Source organism: Pan paniscus, chromosome 3 (assembly GCF_029289425.2).
Source record: "Pan paniscus chromosome 3, NHGRI_mPanPan1-v2.0_pri, whole genome shotgun sequence".
Taxonomy (NCBI): Eukaryota; Metazoa; Chordata; class Mammalia; order Primates; family Hominidae; genus Pan; species Pan paniscus.
The window spans coordinates 37974795-37980654 of record NC_073252.2 but is presented as its reverse complement, the minus strand read 5'-3'; the positions used below and the strand labels follow the sequence as shown (position 1 = coordinate 37980654).

Here is a 5860-nt window from a genome sequence, read left to right as displayed (position 1 = left end):
AATCACCTCTTGAGAACCACTAGTTTAGACAAAAGAAAGTATTTTTTTTTAAAGTAAGTACTGAATATATTTAACAAAAATCATACATGTGAGGCTCACACAGAGAGGAAAAACATATATAGAAATACATAAAGTGACATTCCCTATGATTTCATCTCTGACCCAACAAATCAACATGCCCCCCAACCCTAATCCTTTGCCCACCAAACTATATTTGAGAAACCCCTAACCTCTGTGCCTTTGGGAAGACTGGGGCCGATGGAAATCTTCTGTTTCACCCCTTGAAGGTTTGTTGAACATCCAACTCACAAAAGGAGATTAATAGGAGAAATGGGATACAAGCCTATTAATGTGCACACAGGGAAGAACCAGTGATTACCCCTGTATTAGTCCATTTTCACACTCCTGATGAAGAAATACCTTAGACTGGGCAATTTACAAAAGAAAGACGTTTATTGGACTTACCTTTGCCCTTCTCCGCCCTTCTCTGCCATTCAATCCCCACGTGGCTGGGGAGGCCTCACAGTTATGAGAGAGGGTGAAAGGCAAGGAGGAGCTAGTCATGTCTTACATGGATGGTGGCAGGCAAAGACAGAGAGAGAACTTGTGCAGGGAAACTCCCATTTGTAAAACCAACAGATCTCGTGAGACTTTTCATTATCATGAGAACAGCATGGGAAATATCCACCCCCATAATTCGATTAACTCCCACTGGGTCCCTCCCATACTACATGGGAATTGTGGGAGTTACAATTCAAGATGAGATTTAGGTGCGGACACAGCCAAACCATATCATTCCACCCCTGGCCCCTCCAAAATCTCATGTCCTCACGTTTCAAAATCAGTCATACCTTCCCAACAGTCCCCCAAAGTCTTAACTCATTTCGGCATTAACTAAAAAGTCCACAATCCAAAGTCTCATCTGAGACAAGGCAAGTCCTTTCTGCCTATGAGCCTGTAAAATCAAAAGCAGGTTAGTGACTTTCTAGATACAATGGAGTATAGGCATTGGGTAAATACAGCCATTCCAAATGGGAAAAACTGGCCAAAACCAAGGGCCTACAGGCCCCATGCAAGTCCAAAATCCAGCAAGGCAGTCAAATCTTAAAGCTCCAAAATGATATCCTTTGACTCCATGTCTGACATCCATGTCATGCTGACACAAGAGGTGGGTTCCCATCATATTGGGCAGCTCCATGCCTGTGGCTTTGCAGGGTACAGCCTCCCTCCCAGCTGCATTCATGGGCTGGCGTTGAGTGTCTGTGGCTTTTCCAAGCACATTGTGCAAACTGTAAGTGGATCTATCATTCTGGGGTCTGGAGGATGGTGGCCTTCTTCTCACAGCCCCACTAGGTGGTGCATCAGTTAGGACTCTGTGTGGGGGTTCTGACACCATATTTCCCTTCTGCACTGCATTCACCATGAGAGCGCTGACCCTGCAGCAACCTTCTGCTTGGGCATCCAGGCATTTCCATACATCCTCTGAAATCTAGGTGGAGGTTCCCAAACCCAGTTCTTGACTTCTGTGCACTGGTAGGCTCAACACCACATGGAAGCTGGCAAGGTTGAAGGCTTGCACCTTCTGAAGCCATGGCCTGAGCTCTACATTGGCCCCTTTCATCCATGGCTGGAGTGGCTGGGACGCAGGGCACCAAGTCCCTAGGCTGCACAGAGCAAGGGGACCCTGCGTCCAGCCACGAAACCACTTTTTCCTCATAGCCCTCTGGGCCTCCTTCTTGGCTGCCATGAAGACCTCTGACATGCCCTGGAGACATTTTCCTCATTGTCTTGGGGATTAATCTTCAGCTCCTCGTTACTTACGCAAATTTCTGCAGCAGGCTTGAATTTCTCCTCAGAACATGGGATTTTCTTTTCTATCACATTATCAGGCTGCAAATTTTCTGAACTTTTATGCTCTGTTTCCCTTTCAAAACTGAATGCTGTTCACAGCACCCAAGTCACCTCTTAAATGCTTTGCTGCTAGAAATTTCTTCTATCAGATACCCTAAATCATCTCTCTCAAGTTCAAAGTTCCACAAATCGCTAGGGCAGGGGCAAAATGCCACCAGTCTCTTTGCTAAAACATAACAAGAGTCACCTTTGCTCCAGTTCCTAACAAGTTCCTTATTCCAGCTGAGACCACCTCAGCCTGGATTTCATTGTCCATATCATTATCAGCATTTTGGTCAAAGCCATTCAACCATTCAACAAGTCTCTAGGGAGTTTCAAACTTTCCCACATTTTCCCATCTTCTCAGCTCTCCAAACTGTTCCAACCTCTGTCTGTTACCCAGTTCCAAAGTTGCTTCCACATTTTTGGATATCTTTTTAGCAGTGCCCCACTCTGTTGGTACCAATTTGCTGTATTGGTCTATTTTGAAGCTGCTGATAAAGACCTACACGAGACTGGGTAATTTACAAAAGAAAGAAGTTTATTGGACTTACAGTTCCACTTGCCTGGGGAGGCCCCACAATCATGGCAGAACGTGAAAGGCACATCTCACATGGTAGCAGACAAGAGAAGAGAGAGCTTGTGTAAGGAAACTCCCTTTTTTAGTATCATCAGATCTCATGAGACTTATTCACTATTATGAGAACAGCACTGGAAGGACCCGCCCCCATGATTCAATAATCTCCCACCAGGTCCCTCCCACAACACATGGGAATTGTGGGAATTACAATTGAAGATGAGATTTGGGTGGGGACACACGCAAACCATATCACCCCCAAATCCCAATGGGGCCCAGATACTTATATAGCCTTATTTCAGAGGCTGGGGGAGAGATGGGGAATATAGGTAATTCTGTTTAGGGGCAATACATGATTACTAGGGAGAATGAATGGATGGGAGTGGAGATTAACTTGTAAATGGTTCTCTTTGAAAACAGAATGAGCCTAAGAGACAGTTATTATCTTGTGAAAGAGTCTGTTCAGGTGTGGTTACATTCTTGATCTTCTTTTCTGCAAAAGATAATGAGATAACAGGGAGGGAAAGGAAAAACCATTATTCTCCTTGGTGGGTCTGTCCTGTCTTTATGTAGCTAGAGAAAAAGTCTCTTCCAGCTTTTGCTGACCTCTAAGGGACTTTAATTCATTCCTTACACCAGGGAGCCAAATTTTAAGGTGAAGTTCCCTGTACTCCCTCATTCATCAGGAAGTACATTCTCAATTATTCCTAGTAATCTCAATTATTGCTTGGTAGAGAACACACAGATTCGTATTTCTGAGGAAGCCACTAACTGTCTTGAGCTTTTCAAAGCCAAGGTTGAGATGGTCTTGTCAGCCGACCTCTGCTGGCTGAACACACGAACTTTCTGAGCCCAGTGTGGTACAGATTCTCACGTTTTTACCTGGTATATGGCAGATGCACCTTACAACAATAATTTAAACGTACCCTGAGAATGATTTTAGGATCTAAGAAGCATGTGTGTTTGGAGTTCCAAGCTAAGGAATCCAGGAGTGGCCAACCCAGAGATTGAGGGGATTGAGGCCCTTTGTTTTGGGTTAAATGGAGGTTGCTAAGAGGAGGGTCCTAAGTGAAAATGCTGTATAAACTGCATGCTTTTTACAAATAGTAATGGTAGTACTGTCCACCTTGCCACCACTGGGCCATCCCTGTATGGAGGTTCCCTGATAAACCCTATGTCTCATTCATTGTCTCCAGGTCTCTTATTCACCCTCTAGGGTATGGTGCCATCCCTATCGGAGTCAATAGGGGCCTGGCATGACATCTGGTGAGCATTTCACGGCTGATCAAGCTCAGGGCAGGGTCTTAGGTGCAGCTGGTTGAGGCAGATGGCTTTTCTCTGGGGTTTAAGTATCATCTCAAAGTGGAGGTGCAAGACACTGGGAGCATGCGCAGTTGAATTGAAACCACCTTTGCAAAAGTTATAACTGAGGAAATGACAGTGATAGAGATCAGACCTAACCAATTCCATCTTGCTTCTAATCTTTAAGCTGTCCTTGTTCATTCCTGGGCATAGGCTGAACTAACCTTGGGTAATAATTTAGTTTATGGTTTGACTCTGAAACAAAGTTGATAGTAGCCCTTTCCCATAAAGACCCTTTTCTTGCCTGGGGACCAGTCTGCCTTTGCAGGACTAACAAATTAGCTGCAAGATTAGAAATTACAGTTTAGGGGTCATGCAGCCTCTGGCTGCAAGAGTCTGAACCTCCCCAAATTGCTCCCCGGGATAACATCACTATTGTAAAACCTAAGATCAGTGTTTGAGATATTTTGCAGACCCTGCACTTGATGGATCATCTGACATCACCCAGACCCGTAATCTGGGTCAACCAATTCTGTGATCCCACCCACAAACAGAAGACAGCAAGAAAACCTCATTTTGAACCCCCCTATAATTTCATCTCTAACCTGACCAATCAGCACTCCCTACTTCCTGAGCCCTTACCCACCAATTTATCTTTAAAAACTCCGATCCCCAAATGCTCAGGGAGACTAATTTGAGTAATAATAAAACTCCTCTGGTCTCCCGCACAGCCGGCTCTGTGTGAATTACTCTTTCTTCATTGCAGTTTCCCTGTCTTGATAAATCAGCTCTGTCTAGGCAGCTGGCAAGGTGAACCCATTGGGCAGTTACAGAATAAGCCCCACAGTAATGATCTTCCTTGGCTGGAGGGAGAAGTCCAATATTTCAGCCTTTAATAGACAGCATGCTCCACTCCAACAGAGTCAACACTGTCATCGATTTTCACTGCTATGCAGAATTAACTTATCAATAGTGGCAGTGTTGTCCTGTTTTCAATCTCTAGGACTTTAAGCACTGGTATCCTTTTTAGAAATGCTTTATATTTTATGTAGGAAAGTAGAAGATATTTTTATCTGAACCACCTGGCATCAGAATTCTCTTTAGGGAGAGAGCTGACTTCATTGGGGAAAAAACATGGTAAATATTTGAAATGGAGGAAGAGATGTCTAAGTTACATTTAAGTTAAAAAAGATCCATCATGATCACAAATGCTCAGTAGAAAACAAGGAGATAATTCCGCTTCGCTCTTCGGAGGAGATGGGGAAATGAGAGAAAAATGAAGAGAGCATAGAGAGAGTAGGTGTATTAGTCCATTTTCACGTGACTGATAAAGACATACCCGAGACTGGACAATTTACAAAAGAAAGAGGTAAAATTGGACTTACAGTTCCACGTGGCTGGGGAAGCCTCACAATCATGGCGGACAGCAAGGAGAAGCAAGTCACGTCTTACGTGGATGACGGCAGGCAAAGAGAAAAGCTTGTTCAGGCTACAAGCTCTTTTTAAAGCCATCAGATCTCATGAAACTTATTCACTGTCACAAGAACAGCATGGGAAAGACTTTCCCTCATGATTCAGTCACCTCCCACCAGGTCCCTCCCACAACATGTGGGAATTCAAGATGAGATTTGTGTGGGCACACAGCCAAACCCTGAATTTGGGTTTCAGCCCCTGGCCCCTCCCAAATCTCACATCCTCACATTTCAAAACAAATCATGCCTTCCCAACAGTCCCCCAAAGTCTTAACTCATTTCAACATTAACTCAAAAGTCCACAGTCCAAAGACTCATTTGAGACAAGGCAAGTCACTTCCTCCTATAAGCCTGTAAAATCAAAAGTAGGTTAGTTGCTTCCTAGATACAATGCGGGAACAGGCATTGGGTAAATACAGCCATTCCAAATGGGACAATTTGGCCAAAACAAAGGGGCTACAGGCCCCATGCAAGTCCAAAATCCAGCGGGGCAGTTAAATCTTAAAGCTCCAAAATGATCTCCTTTGACTCCATGTCTCACATCCATGTCATGCTGATACAAGAGGGGGGTTCCCATGGTCTTGGGCAGCTCCACCCCTGTGGCTTTGCAGGGTACAGC

The 5860-nt window shown here is 44.5% G+C and overlaps 1 long non-coding RNA gene across 1 annotated transcript; it reads right to left on the bottom strand.

Moving 5' to 3' along the window:
- Positions 1–434: 434 nt before the first annotated feature.
- Positions 435–5285, bottom strand: LOC134730185 (uncharacterized). Its single transcript, XR_010111848.1, has 2 exons — positions 5155–5285; positions 435–2960 (listed from the first exon to the last, which is right to left on the bottom strand). It is a non-coding gene; the product is annotated as an uncharacterized LOC134730185 (long non-coding RNA).
- Positions 5286–5860: the final 575 nt, after the last annotated feature.